Here is a 16,229-nt window from a genome sequence, read left to right as displayed (position 1 = left end):
TTACTGGTGAAATTTTAAGGAATACATAACATCAATTTTAGATAAGCTCCTTCCAAAAACTTATTTTATGAGATCAGCATACCATGATATCAAAACATGATAAAAACATTAAAAATAAAATTACTGGCCAATATCCTTAATGAACATTCTTCATAGAATGTTGACAAAGTTAATTCAGCAATATATAAAAAAGAAGAATACATTACAACCAAGCAAGTCAGGGTTTTCCAGAGAAACAGAGCCAATAGGATGTATGTAGCTATGTACAGGAGGAGACTTATTATAGGAATTGACTTATGCAGTTATGGGGCTGAGAAATCCCACAGTCTGCCCTCTGCAAACTGCAAAACTATTGGTGTGATTCAGTCTGAGGCTGGAGGCACAAGAATCAGGGAGGCTGATCTGAGCCCAAAAGCTTGAGAACCAGGAACACTGAAATACAGCTTTTTATTCTGTTTTCTGAAGTTCAGTGGATTGGATAATGCCCATTCACTCACCCTGGGAAAGGCAATCTCCTTTTCTCAGTTCACCAATTCAACTGCTAACCTCTTCCAAAGACACCCTTCTAGACACACACAGAAATCAAGTTTTACAAGACCCCTGGGCATTCTATTCCTCAGCCCAGCCAAGTTGATACATAAAGTTAACCATCACAGACCAAGTTGGGTTTGTACCAGGAATGCAAAATTGGTTTAAACTTTTATAATCAATGTAATATACCATATTAACAGAACAAAGGAGAAAAAACGTCAATAAATTCAGAAAACCCATTTGACAGAAGTCACAATGGTTTATGATAAAAGTCTGAAAATTAGGAATAGAATGGAACTTCTTAAATCAGATGAAGAGCATCTACAAAAGAACCTGTAAGTAGTTTCATACCTCTAATGGACATGGGCAATGCTGTGAAGTTGCCCACTAAATTGAAACACTAAAAACTTTCCACCTAAGATCAGCGAAAGACAAGAATTTTTGTCTTACAATTCCGAATCACCATAGTACAAGAGGTTGAAGCCAGTGCAAGAAGGCAGTGAAGAAAATAAGATACAGAAGGATCAGAAAGGAAGCAGCAAAACAGGTTATATTTGCAGATGACCTGAACATTCACAATCAATTCCTTAAGAATCTAAAAACAGCTACTAGAAGCAATAAGTGAATTTTTTAGCAAAATTACAAGGATTTGTACCAATATACAAAATACAATGTGGTTTTATATATTCAAAAGCACACAACTGAAAATAAAAAATAAAAAATTCCATTACCAATAGTTTAAGAAGTATGTATTCTTAGGAACAAATGTAAGAAAAGACATGCACAATCTGTACTGAAAAACTAAAAAACTCTGCTGAGAATATAATTAAAGAAGATCTAAATAAACAGAAAGATATACCATGTTCATGGATTAGAAAATTCAATATAGCTAAGATTGATCTATAGATCAATTGATCTATAGATACAATTCAATCCTAATCTTAAACCCACTTGGAGTTTTGTACAAGTTGATAAGCTATTCCTAAAAATTACATGGAAATGTCAGACCTAGAATATTTTGAAAGCAATTTTGAAAAAAGGAGCAAAGTTAGAGAGTTGACCTGAACTTAAGAGAGTCTTTAAATATATAGTAATCAAGACAGGGTGATAATGGGATAAATAAATTAATAGAAAAGAAAAGATATTCCAGAAATGGACCAACACATATGGTCATTTGATTTTTTTAAACAATGATAAAACAACCAATGAGGAAAGAAAATATTTTCAATAAGTTATGTTAGAAAAACTGAATGATCATGTTGGAAAAATTTTAAACTTCTGTTCATCAAAGACATCATTTAAAAATGAATAGAAATGGCACAGATCTAAGAGAATATTCACAACACATTTCTGACAAAGGCTTGTATGTAAAACACATAAAGAACTCTTTCACCTCAAAAAGAAGACAGTCCATTAAAGATGGGAAAAATATTTGATCAGACCATTAGCAAAGGAAGATAATTAGCCAATAAATAGATGAAAATTGTTCAATATAATTTGTCACTGGGAAATTAAAATTAAAACTACAGTGATATACCACCACAAACCACTTGCTTAAATTAAAAGAATTGACATCACTGGATAGTGACAGGGATGCAGAACAACTTACACATTGTTATACATTGTTGATGGGAGTGTAAAATTCTACAATAACTTTGGAAAAAGTCTGACATTTTCTTATAAAGGTGGACATATTCTTACTCTATAAACAATTCACTCCTAGATGTTTACCTAAGTGCATTCATTTTCTATGACTTCCATAGCAGATAACCTCAAACTTAGTGGCTGCAAACAAAAATTTATTAGCTTATAGTATTGAAGGCTAGAAGTTGATATAGGTCTCACTGGGTTAAGATCAGTGTTCATAGGGCTACATTTCTTTCTGGAGGCTCTAGGGGAGAATTTATTTCCTTGCCTTTTCCCGCTTCAAAAGCCTATCTGTATTCCTTGTATTGTTGTCCCATTCCTTTTTTTATCAATTTAGTATAGGTACCTTGAGTCATTCTCACATATAATCACTCCAATCTCCATTGTCACAAATTGACTCTCTTCTTTTGTCTCCCTCACCCACTTTCAAGGAACTTTGTAATTATATTGGACCTACATTGAATTAAATTGAATTATACTGAATTGAATTACATTGAATACAGGATAATTTCCCTAATCCCAATGTCCTTAGCTTAGTCACTTCTGAAAAGTCCTTTTTTGTTATATACAGTAACACATTAGAGGTTCTGAGAATCAGGGTATAGATATACTAGGGGGGAGAATTATTCTGCCTATCACAGTCCTCCCTAAGAACCTCTAATGTTCATATTAATCCAACATACAAAATACATTTGCACCATTCCAATAGCCTTCAAATTTCAACCCATTACAGTATCAACTCAGAGCCAAAATTTCATCTAAATTTCACTAGCTCAAAAGCCTCAAATTTTATCATCTGAATCATTAAAATTAGGTATATGTGAGGCTCTGGGTATAATACACCATGGGGCAAAATTCCTTTCCCTCTTGTGGACCTGTAAAGCTAGAAAAACAAATTATCTGCTCCCAAAATACAATTGTGGTACAGGCATAGGATAACAGTTTCAGGTATATCTATTCAAAATGGGAGAAAATAGAAGGAAAAAAGTGGTCACCAGTCCCAGGCAATTCAGAAACCCAGGGGGGCAAATTCCATTATATGCCAAGATCTTGGAACAATCCTCTGTGACTCCTGGCTCTGCCCTACAGTCTCTGGCCTTCACACTCCAAATCATTCTTCCTCTTTGTATAAAAAGTAGCACATGTTTTTACCTGCATGAAGAATTTTCAGGGTCCAACAGTTTTCTTACATTTTCATGTTTTCTCTGTCTCTTTTAGTCCAAGATGGTGATGTGTCTGCTCATACAACTTCCTCAAAAACTTTCTGGATTGCTTGTGTATATCACAGGGATGAGCTCCTTTAGACAAGGCGTCCTTCACAGATCTTTTCTACATAACCGATCTCTCTTTTTGGCTTCTATTGAGATGGTTGAAGAGATTCATGAGTCACACACAGTCTCTTCAAAAAAAAATTTGTATGATTAAATACTCTGACTTTTTGTTTTCTGTGAGTTTTAGCAAAAGTCGTCTTGCTACAGCCTCCATTTTATCTTAAGAGCCTGCTTTCCTGATCACGCACCTTTTATATTTACCAGTTTTTGCAATCTGGATAGGCTGAGAATGTATCAAATCACCATATCCTTTTTCTATTAACAGCTTTTCCCTCCATTTATCTCTTTCCTTTTACATTTAACTAATAGTACCAAGAAGAAACAAGTTGCACCTTCAACACTTTGTTTGGCAAGCTCCTCAGGTAAAATACAATTTTATAAATTACAAGTTCTGCTTTCACATAACTATTCGATGGAATTTCTGCCATAAATAATAACAACGATCACCTTTCCTTCAGCTCTCAATAACAAATTCCTCCATAACCATCTCAGCAGTGCCTTTAAAGTCCATATTTCTGCTCATAGTCAGTTCACTACAGTTTAGATATTCTCAAGGCAATTCATGTTTTCTCTACATAGCCCTCACTTCCTCTGAGGCCTCACTGGCAGTCTTCAACACCAACATTTCTACTAACATATGGTTCAAAGCAATCTAGGCTTTTTTATCATGCACTTCAAAAATTCTCCCAGCCTCTGCCCATGACCCAGTTTCAAAGCCACTTCCATAGTTTCAGGTGGAAGCACCCCCATTTCCCAGTAACAAAATCTGTGTTAGTCTTTTATGGCTGCCATAACAGATCACCTCAAATTTAGCAGCTTAAATAACACAGATTTATTATCTTACAATTCTGTAGCTCTCATGGGTAAAATTGTTTTTTACCTGCATGAAGAATTTTCAGGGTCCAACAATTTTCTTGCATTTTCATATTTTCTCTGTCTCTTTCAGTCCAAGATGGTGATGTGTGTCTGCTCATATAACTTCCTCAAAAACTTTCCGGATTGCATGTGTATACCACAGGGATGAGCTCCTTTAGACAAGACCTCCTTCACAGATCTTTTCTAGATAAACCATCTCTCTTTTTGGGTTGTTCCTTCTTGGATGTTCTGGGGGTCCAAGAGAAATGAAAGTGCATCTCTACAACTTATATAAGCAGCTTTATTCATAATAGCTACAATCTGGAAACATCCTGAATGTCCATCAACAGGAGAACAGGCAAATAAAGTAGATCTATACAAAGAAATATTATAACACAATAAAAAGGAAACAAACTACTAGATAGGCAACAATATGGATAAATCTCAAAACATTATGTTGAGTGAAAGAAGCCTTACACAGAAAAGTGTGTTCTAGATTATTCTATCTATATGAAGTTCCATAAAAGAGAAAACTATTCTATAGTGGAAAAAAAGTCTAAACTGATCACCTGGGATGGGGAGGTAGTGGGTAGGATCAACTGGAAAGGGTCAAGAGAGAACTTTCTAGAGTGATGGTAATGTTCTATACTTTGATAACTATTCAGATACAGGGATATAGGCACTTATCAAAACCTATCAAATGAAATAGTTAAGATTGGTGTATTTCAACTTTACCAAACTTTCTACATAAATTTTACCAAAAAACCTATGAAGAACTACAAATAAATATAGAATAATCACATAAGGAACTGCAAATAAATATGGAATTTTTGTAATTATATGCATGCTAAAGTATTTAGAAGAGAGTGTACTAACATTTGCAACTTACTTTGATTTTCATTAAAAAACAATAAACTGGACTGATAGAGGGATCATTAGATGGATAGTTATGTGACAAAGCAAATACAGCAAAATACTGATTGTAGACTCTAGAGGTGGGTTGCAATATAATGAGTCATAAGAAATACATATTTGGTCATTCATAAGAACAAGTATATATTTCCCAGGTATGTTGGTCTTCATCCACAGTTCCTGAAAACACTGCAGAGTCTTAAAAGTGAAGTGGATGTATTTTCATGTTAATGAGAGACTTTTGGACCCCCACCTAAGGGCAGGAGCTAGAGGTTGAATCAGCCAACGGCCAATAATTTAGTCAATCATTACTATGCAGTGGAGCCCTCACCAAAACCCAGGAGAAGAGCTTATCATTCTCTGCTGTCTGGGATCCTGCTTCTCAGTGGGGAAGAGCTTCCATGCTCGGGGAACCTCCACGTGCCATGGAGCCAGGCCCCAAGCTCCACAAAGATAGAAGTTCCTTTACTTGGGACCTTGCCCTGCATTTCTCTCATCTGGCTGTTAACTAGTGTCCTTTATTAAACTGGTAAATGTGTATTCTTCAGTTCTGTGAGCCACTCTAAAAAAGTAATTAAACCTAAGGGGGAGGTTGTTGGAACCTCCAATCTGCAGCCAATAGGTCAGAAGCACTGGTAAAAAGCCTGGGACTTGTGATAACATCTGGAGTGGGGAGGGAGGACAGTCTTGTAGGATGGAGCACTTAATCTGGGGAATCTGGTGCTGTCTCTGGACAGATTGCATCAGAATTCAGTTGTGTTCTTGGACCCCCTGCTGATGTTCAAGCAAGAATTACTTGGTGTTATGTGTGGGAAGATCCCCTCTCACACACTTAAATGTGTTGGAATCAGGTCCAGGAACCTGAACAGAGTTACATTACTATTACTGCTGTGTATAACACTATTATTGTTGTTGTATATGTATGTAGGAAAAGAACACATTGTATAAGTATATAGGTATTTACTGTAAAATCCTTTTTAATTTTCTCTGTATATCTGAAATTTTCCATAATAAAATATTGGAGGAAAAAAGGCTACCATTCTCCTTCCTTCCACTTGGACCACACTTGTGAGAATCTAATCAAAACTTACTATGACCTTTCCATATATTATTGCTCTAGCATATAGACTGCCATGTCTTCACAACCCCTGCATAGCACACACTTCAAAAACAAATTTCAAAGATCTCTACAAGCTAGATGTATGTTAGGAAAAAAATTCACTTATCTTTTCAGAAAATGACATTTGTTCCTGGTAGGACAGATACTAAACATTTAGTGCCATTAATTATTAGTGTTAGCAATATCTTTAGAAACTTTCTATAGTTAGAACTCAATAATTGTACAGCTGGTTCTAATTAGAGCAGCTTTTTACTTAAAACAATACATCATGAAAAATCAAGTCATGACTATGGATGTGACTTTCTTTTTGAAAAATTTGAAAACTTCTAAATACTGTAATAATCTAATAATATATATATAGCAGTATATATATACTGCTATATATATACACAGCTTTTGTCCTCCAAGTTTAATTTTCTACTGGTTAGAAATAAGTAAAGAGCTGGCTTCTATGGTGATATTAGACTTTTAAACCATTGTAGCAAGTTAACTCTTCATGGTACTGTTGTAATTTTTAGACCTCCTCTAGTGCTAAATAGTTCCTAGTATTAAATAACTTCAGGCCGTTTAAAAGCCATATTTAATTCACATTCTCACAAATGAAATCATATTCTACTCACAAAGTGAATAATTTAAACTAAAAGGTGATTACATTTGCAAAGCACTTTACCAAATGGGAGAGATAAATGGTTATTAATTAGAGTAAGTCATTGTTTGACACTTTCTTTATTCTGTTCCTTTTAGATCTTTAAATTTATTGCTTTTCAATTATACAATTTATAGGTGAGAGGGAGTTTCAGCTCTTTTCCTGCTAAAACACTCCATGTGATTTGAAGGGCAGAGGAGAGACATGATAGACTAACAGGCTACTATCTTTTAGCAAATGCAAGAGCAGATGAGTACTGTGTGAAACTAATTGGATTTGAAAGGACCACCCATTGCAGAATGTTAAGTAGTTTTTTTTTTTCTAACCTCTGCTCCCTTCTTCGTGATGGGCAAAACCATCAAAGAGACATCATGGCATCATAATGTCTTCTGACAGGGCTTATTCTTGTAAGAAAAAAGCTAGCCATATCAGGCTGGTGATGAAGAGCCTCTCTTTGAACTCCATCCATGTAATTTTGCACTGATTCTAACTTGGACAAATGCTGGGCTTCTCATGGAAGAGGGGTGGCATCAAAAGAAAAGGATGTAGGGAAATAGGTGTAAGAGATTTTTGTTGTTGTTACTTTTTTTTTTATTAAGGTATCATTGATATACACTCTTATGAAGGTTTCACATGAAAAACAATGTGGTTACTACGTTCAGCCATATTATCGAGTCCCTCCCATATCCACTGAAGTCACTGTCCATCAGTGTAGTAAGATGCCAGAGTCACTACTTGTCTTCTCTGTGTTACACTGTCTTCTCTGTGACCTCCCCTACACCATTTGCACTAATCATAATACCCCTCAATCCCCTTCTCACTCCCCCACCCTCCCTCTCCCACCCTTCTCCCTTGGTAACTGCTAGTCCCTTCTTAGAATCTGTGAGTCTACTGTTGTTTTGTTCCTTCAGTTTTGCTTCATTGTTATACTCCACAAATGAGGGAAATCATTTGGTATTTGTCTTTCTCTGCCTGGCTTATTTTACTGAGGATAATACCCTCTAGCTCCATCCATGCTGTTGCAAATGGTAGGATTTGTTTCTTACTTATAGCTGAATAGTATTCCATTGTGTATATGTACCACATCTTCTTTATCCATTCATCAACTAATGGACAGTTAGGTTGCTTCCATATCATGACTATTGTAAATAGTGCTCAATAAACATAGGGGTCCATATGTCTTTTTGAATCTGAGAACTTGTTTTCTTTGGGCAAATTCCTAAGAGTGGAATTCCTGGGTCAAATGGTATTTCTATTTTGAGCTTTTTGAGGAACCTCCATACTGCTTTCCACAATGGTTGAACTAATTTACATTCCCACCAGCAGTGTAGGAGTAGGTGAAAGAGTTTTAAATCAGTGTTCCAAGGGATAAGGTAGGAGATGGGGGAGCTGGTAAACTATGAAGCTTTACTTGTCACCTCTAGAGAGTTGAAAATGCTTCTCTGTGTCGGTGGCTTCAACTGGGGCTCCTCCCTCTAATCCAATATCCCAGAGGAACCCACTTCCTAGCCAGACTCCACTGTACTAGTGACAATTTATGAGAATATAAACCACCTAGAACATTACAATTGCATTTGTGTATCATTAAATAATCTGCCAACATTTCTAAGGCACCTTCTTTGTGTAGGGCACTGTGGGAGATGGACAGACATGAAGAGGAATAAGATAGAGGCCTCTTACCTGAGTGGTTTATAATTTGAGAGCTTGAACTGAGCATATATGCAATCTATACTCTGATAATTTGAGGACATGAATATCTGACTGCCCAAAAAGATGAGCTACAAAGGAATGTTTCATCACAGTAAATACTGTTAAGACAGAGTAACACTGAGCTGCTGTGACCCTGTGTCTGTTTTTACTCTTCTCATAGAAAGCTCTGTTCTATTAATATAACACAAAGTTTGGAATATAAATTTGTCCATGGGGGAGTCACTGAATAATAAAATACTAGAACTGAGGGGGAAAAAAACAGCTGAAACCTAGTCCAGGATTTTTTTAAATGTCAGTGGAACTTCTTAGGGTTTCATAGAGATGAAGGGAAGAGAGGAAGGAAGGCAGGAAGGAAGGAAGGAAGGAAGGAAGGAAGGGGGGAAGAAAATAAGGGAGGGGGTGAGAAAGGAAGGGAGGGAGGGAAAGGAAGACCACTGATCGAAGCTCTCTTATGTAACCCAAGGACAGAGAAGTTAAGTAACTAACCCAGGACTACACAACTACCACAAGATCTGATTTCCAGATTGGATCACTTTCATATGTATTAGACTGAAGCATTAACATCTGTGGCACACACAGTGGGTTATCTTCCCAAAAGCCATTCCCTGCATTGCCCTCCCTACACCTGCTCTTTTCTTTCTTACCAACAGAACCCTGTATTAGTCAGATATGAGGTGTCTGTGTATTCCAGGGAGGGCTGAGTTCCTCTCAAGCCACAGGAGTGAATCTTCATGTCTGGTAATTGTGATGTAGTTCATAGTAGATGTCTGTTCTAAGTGTGACTGTATATCCTCTTCTGGATAAGTTTTCTATGTTTGGGAAAAATTGGGATAAGCTATATATTGGTTTCAATTCTGCCTTGTTAATGTACAAACCAGAACTTATATCCACAGACTCCCTTGCAGCTAGGACACAGCCCAGACTCCACCCATCAGATGCTCCTGTATAATAATTCAATTCAGAAGTGAGCAGTGTGAGGAAAAGATGGAAACTATGTGGAGTTTCCATCTTTTGCTGGCTCAGAAGAGTAATTGAGATGCCTGGTTTTCAATGACAGTAGTGTCAGAAGCACCAGTTTCTATGTGGTTTCAAAGACAAGCTCCTGGTACAGAGGAATCATGAGTGGAGGCAGTAATTTCCTCTGGGGCTCAGTGAGGTAGGGTCACCAAGACCATTGCCTATCATGCCAGTCCTGGGGCATCCTGTGGAAGATGGATTATTGGGAGCTTATCTTTATGCCTAGTTCTCAGGCCCTCCCCAAAATACTGTGAGCTATCCAGCATTTGTTTAATTTTTTATAATATATTGTAGACATGAAATCTACCCAAAAGTAGGAGGTATTGTAAAACTGGCTCCCAAGTGTGCAACCCATCTTTGAAAATTATCAACAATTTTGTCAATCTTGTTTTATCTACCCACTTCCATCACTTTTTTTCTAGAGTATTTTTAAGGAAAACCAGGCATCATGTCATTGCACCTTTCAACACCTCACAATGCTTTTACCACCCACAAAAATTAATAGCATCTGATGTCCTTAATATCATCTAATATCCAGTTCATATTTGAATCTCCTTGGTTGTCTCAATATGTTATTTTATGGTCAGCTTGCTTGAATCAGAATTCAAGAAGGTTCATTCATATTACTGTATTTGATTGTCATGTCTCTTGTATCTCTTATTTTAACAGTCTCTTTCCCTCCATTATTTTCCCCATGCCTTTGATTTTTTGGGAAAACTGGATCATTTAGCCCATAGAATGTCCTATGACCTGAATTTAGCTGACTTTTCCCCTTATTGTGTTATTTAGCTAGCTCCTCCACCCCGAGTATTTCCCTTAAACTGGTAGTTGGATCTGGAGACTTGATAAGATTCAAGTTCAATTTCATGATGTTGCAAGGATTTTTCACAGTAGATGCTAGGTATTTGTATCACAACGTGAAATGCACATTGGCTGGTCCTTTTAGTGGTGTTGGTTAGTGAATTAAAGCTAACATCACTTAAAGAAACTTGTTTCCTGCTTCATCACCTAAAATCAGCTTCTGAGATCTATGATGGAACATTCTGACTGATTTATGCAATTATTCCCTTCCTGCGGAGGGGCATGGGTACATTCTGGCCATTGGGATGTGATAGAAAGTTTGCTAAGAAACTTCTAGGAGAGGCTTCCTTGCCCCTAGTGTGGGCCCAAGGAAAGGAGGTTCTTTCTTCCAACCTTTCGATATTGTTGTGTGAGGACATGAGGTTTGAGGCTGCTGTTGCCATCATGCAACCATGAACGGACAGACCTCGAGGATGGCAGAGCCAAAGATGGGAAGAACTATAGGCACCTGGTGATGTCATTAAGCATCGAACTTAATCACACCAGAAACTGTACTTCTTCCAAACTTCTTATGTGAAATAACAAATTGCCCTTCTTCAGTGGTTCTTGCTTGATTTTTATAATGTGGCATTCATAGAAAATGATAATATTTGTACAGTACACTGAAATAGGAGCTCTATGGGAGCTTACATCATATGGAAAATATGCACATGGAAAATAAATACAAATTACTATGGAAATAAGACACAAATACAATACAAATAAAATACAGATTACTATCTATATTGAATATAGAAATCTATATAAAAATCTCTAAATAAAAACATTTAAAAATTTTTAGTGAGGAACTTGAGCTGGCTTTTGTGAATATAACATTGATTTTAATAAAAGATTTATGCTTGAAATGGCTACATGAAATTAGGGATCAAAATTGGAAATAATGATATCTTCAAACACTTGAATGTGACTGTTGACAAGAAACTTTGCAAAAGTGGATGGTAAAAATTTAAAACCATTTTAAAAACTACTAAAAACTACAACTGTTGAAATTTCTCATATTAATGCACATGGGCTTTTCATCTAATGAAAATTTTCATATCAAATATTCAAAACAAGGGGAAGTTCTGATTTATAGATGCACTGTTAAAGTAGGGACCCTATAGCTAGCTCAGATGCCCCTAAATGGTAATATCAGTAATATCAGCTACAAATGGACCGAAGTATCTAATATAAACAAAGACAAATATTTAGGCCACTATTTGGAGTGGTGCATCTAGAAGTCACTCCCTCACCCTCTATCACCTCAGCTCCCAAAGCCTAGACTCCATGCTGTACTCTTTGGGCACCTAGAACATGACTATTTCCAGGAGCTTCCCCAGAGAAGCACATGTCCAGCAGTAGACACCTCCTTGGCTAAACTTAGGAAGTCATGATGGAGCTGTAGAACCCATCCCCACTCAAGCCACCCTATGGGAAGCCTCTGATGAGGTTTCAGCCTACAGAAGGATTGCAGAGGGCTGCCTGCAGCTGAAAGTACTGCTTTCTCACAGCACGGGATGCCTACATGACTGGACCCTTCTCTTACATGAGCTTGACTTGGGTCTTCTTGTGTCTGTAGCCTAATGTATCTTAGCTGATACATTACATAAATTCTGTTGGGGCTACAATGCCCTAATTATATTTTACTCATAAAAGAATTTATACAATATGTCATTCCTGATTCATAAGGGCTGTTAACTTTCAGTTGATGGCCATAGTGGAGATCAGATCTTCAATGAAAAGAAGGAATTCTCCTATAGCACATGCTTCTGTGCCTGCATCACCTCCCCTTGGCCCATCTCTGCCTGATCTCACAGCTGTGGGTTAGGGCCCATCATATACTGCCAGAACCTGTCTTAAGTGTGTCGCATTAGACCCCAGCACCTTTCCCCAAGTCGGTACAGAAGTTAATGCCCAGAGGCAGTCCTTGGTTGATGGTGAGGAGCTAGGGGGATGCAGCAGCCCCCAGGTTTTCAAGAGGATGATTTGGGGAGGTGCCCTCTACGATTCTCCAAAGTCCTGGAAGACCAAGCCTTCACCATACACAGTAGGGACCTCGACTGTGCAGCTCATTTTGGCTTTTTCTTCCATCTGTCTCTCTCACTCTCCTGGCTCCTTCTTCCCAGGATCACCACCCAAATAAACTACCTGAATCCAAGACCTTGTCCCTACTCTGATTTTAGAAGAACCCAGACTAAGAAATTTAATATTGAAATTCTTTGCATGTAAGTTAGAATCTTGCCTAACAAATGGACTGGTTTTATATGATCCTACGCAAAACAAGATTTTTATATCTGATAATGATGCTCATTTCTTAAAAATCAAACAGACAGCATTATCTGGAAGGATTACACAAAGACTGGACTCCCACTGTGGCTCTGATGAGGGTCCAAACCCCGCATGAAGTCTCATGAACAATGCAGGCATTCCCCACATTGAGCTGATGGCATTTCTAAAAATAGTTTGTAAACGGACTGTTTGCAACCTGAAGTGTATTTTCTAAGAGAAAGAATTGCATTTTCCAATGGAAGGTGTTCCAAATGGCAAAGCATAGCCCCAAGGCAAAGAATCATCCGCTTGTGTTCCACTTTGCCAATGGAGGGGACAGGCTTGTGAAGCTTTCCCTTGCAGAAATGGTTAGGCTTCAAGGAGCAGTTAAGAGTGAGGGGGATAGAGAGGGTGCTAACATGAGAACACTGGCAAATAAAAGACAGTGATCTCCTGAAGCTGTAGTTGGGAAATTGCTACTATTAATAGCTGTTCTGGGTTACTTTCTCCCCAGAGTTCATGTCCACCCAGAACCTCAGATACGACCTTATCTGGAAGCAGGGTCTTGACCTACATAATTCATTAAATTGAGATGATGTCATACTGGACTAGGGTAGGCCCTAAATCCAATGACTGGTGTTCCTTTAAGAAGGCCATGTGCAGACACACATAGGGAAGAAGGCCATGTGACTACGGCATGATGCAGCAAGAAGTCAAGGAAAGCTCAGGATTGCTGGAAGCTTCTGGAAGCTGCTGGAAGTTGGAAGGAACAAGAGAGGCTCTAATCTTCCCTAGAGCCTTCAGAGGGAGTAGGACCCAGCCAAGACTTTGATTTCAGACGTCTAGTCTCCTGAAATGTAAGAAAATGAATCTCTATTGTTTTAAGCCAACCAGTTTATGGTAATTTTTATGGTGGCTCTAAGAAACTAATAAAATAACTAAACAATACTGGGAGATGTGTATTACATAAAAAAAAAATCATTCATTATCAAATAACAGTTTTCTCCCCCATTTTTGGGGGCTGGGGACAGTAGCTATAGTGACTTCTTATTTCTGTAGCTGCCAAGTAGCTGCAACAGAAGAGAATCTCTCATTTTACTTTCAAATGTGCATATAATGTGGTAATGTATGATGTAAAGTAAAGTAATATAACATCATGTCACGTCTAAAATCAGGTTAAGCCTCATCTAAATGCTTCTAGTGATGGGAATAATAAACATTCGTTGATTGCTTACTGTGTATACAGGAGCTATACAATTCATTAATCTTCACAACCACCTTATTATAGGATTGGTCCTGCTATTATCCCCTTTCAACAGATGAGGAAACTAAGCCTTGTTTCCAAATGCACATCATGGCTGACTAGTGGTCATAGCCAGGCTTTGACGAGGAATCTGACTCCGGAGCCTGTCCTCCTAACCACTATGCTACATGCCTCGAGAACATGAGGATGCCTCACAAAACAGTTATTTTAAGCAAATAAAACGTCTGAGATACTCTCCTTACTCCCGACCCTCCCTTACACCATCTCCTGGAGGCCAGACAACTTGTTCTAGATTAGAATCTCGGAACGTTTGAAGTTCTAAAATCTTTCCACTTGGCTGAATATGTCATTTACTTAGAGCAGATCTGTAACAAGTAACTCTTATTTGAAACTCTTGAATGTACTCTGCCATGGAACTGTCTTCCCTGAGATGTATGGGTTCAGGGGCACATCAAATCATTTTTATCTTTAAGGAACTGAGACTAGTATTTATGAAGTAAACTTGCCAAGGGCACCCGCTAGCTCTCCTAACCTTTAAAAATCCTTCATTGTTTCTCTGTAAACTACAGGATAAAATTCAAACTCCTTAGTATGTTCTACATCAGAGGTTGGCAGACTTTCTCTGTAAAAGGCCAGATAGTAAATAGTTTAGGCTGGCCATGCGGTCTCTGTACACTACTCAACTTTGCTGTAACAATGAATGAGAAAGCCATAAACAATATGTAAGAGAAGGGGCAGGGCTGTGTTTCAATAAAATTTTATTTACAAAAATGGTCCAGGAACCAGATTTGGCCTGAGGGCCGTAGTTCACCTACACTGCTGTCATTCAAAAGCTGGACACTGCCTCCAGGTCTCAAGGCCTGCTGCACCCTGAATTACACGCTCTGTTCCAGTCACACTGAACAACTTGTGCTCTTCAAACTCACCTACTCTTGTATTCCTCTGCTCCTTTTCACAGGCTATCCCCTTTGTTTGCATGTCCCTCTCCATTTCTTCTCACTCCACAAGAAGGTTAGCAAACCCCTGTGGGTAACAGCACTCTGTAAGAACCACTGGCAACATTTATCTCCCTGTATTATAACTTCATTAATTAACTGGTAGTTATCCATAGCTTTGATCACAAACTGTGGCCCCTAAGACCTCATGGAATACATGTGCTTGCTGAATACTTTCTGCCTCTCTCACTTTACATTACATTAGCCATAGCCTGGGGTGGTATGTATACTGCCCCTTGCACATTTTCCTTGACCACCAGGAAGCTTAGAACCAAAGCAGTCTTAACTTCAGCTTTCATAGAACACTTTACAGCATGCATATGTATGCTCCTTTATCTTAATCTGCATTCTTATTCTCATATTTCCTAGTTCTGTTTGGATTTTGCTATATTACTATAGGCATTTCTTAAAAGCTACCTCAAATTTTTATAGAATGGGGCAGGATTTGTTCATTCATATAGTCATCCACAAATAAATCATTATTCCTCTTGATCACTTTTCATACTTTTCCAGAATAGAAACACTTTGTGTATTTTTCCCTAGAACCCAGTAGATTTGATACCCAGAGTAAGTCATCTTTTAACATTCCTCCATTTCATGTGACAAAATTATTTTTAGAGCTAATCATTCATCATCCCTAAATTTCATATAGGCAAATAAAATGAATGATAATAATGGCCAGAAGAGAAAAATAAACAGTATCAATTTTCTTTTAATGAATTTTGTATCAAAGGGACTGGTGAAAGAACTGCATGCAAAGTGAGCTACAACAGCTCTGCACGATTAGGAACCTACTTTGAAAATGAGCAGCATGTGTAGCTGCATCTGGTGTGCAGGGGCAACTGCATCCCTAGAGTTGTACACACTAACTTCCATGTAGAATACATGTTTCTTAGAGGATAGATAACAAAACTTACTTGTATACTGTTAAACTCAACAGTAACAGAAATACTTGTATATAGCTTCAACCAACAAAATATTTTTTTCAGGAAGGGTATTTTATCTTTCACATTGTTGAGAATTAACTGGTACGTGGTGATAATAAAAAGTAGCCCATCTCTTAGTTGTCTGTATTATTGTTCTTAACTTTTCT

The 16,229-nt window shown here is 37.7% G+C and overlaps 1 long non-coding RNA gene across 1 annotated transcript in view; it reads right to left on the bottom strand.

Annotated features, from left to right (window-relative positions):
• Positions 1–1,351: 1,351 nt before the first annotated feature.
• The window catches only part of LOC118969227 (uncharacterized), a 116,823-nt gene continuing 101,945 nt past the window's right edge, over positions 1,352–16,229 (bottom strand). The window contains exons 4-5 of the long non-coding RNA XR_012131764.1: positions 4,390–4,613; positions 1,352–3,577 (exon numbers count right to left, since the gene is read on the bottom strand). This is a non-coding gene — a long non-coding RNA (uncharacterized lncRNA). The remainder of the gene's footprint in view (positions 3,578–4,389; positions 4,614–16,229) is intronic.

The sequence above is a fragment of the Manis javanica genome, chromosome 5 (genome assembly GCF_040802235.1).
Source record: "Manis javanica isolate MJ-LG chromosome 5, MJ_LKY, whole genome shotgun sequence".
Lineage (NCBI taxonomy): Eukaryota > Metazoa > Chordata > Mammalia > Pholidota > Manidae > Manis > Manis javanica.
Note: the sequence above shows the minus strand (reverse complement) of the source record. Positions and strands in the feature narration are given on the sequence as shown.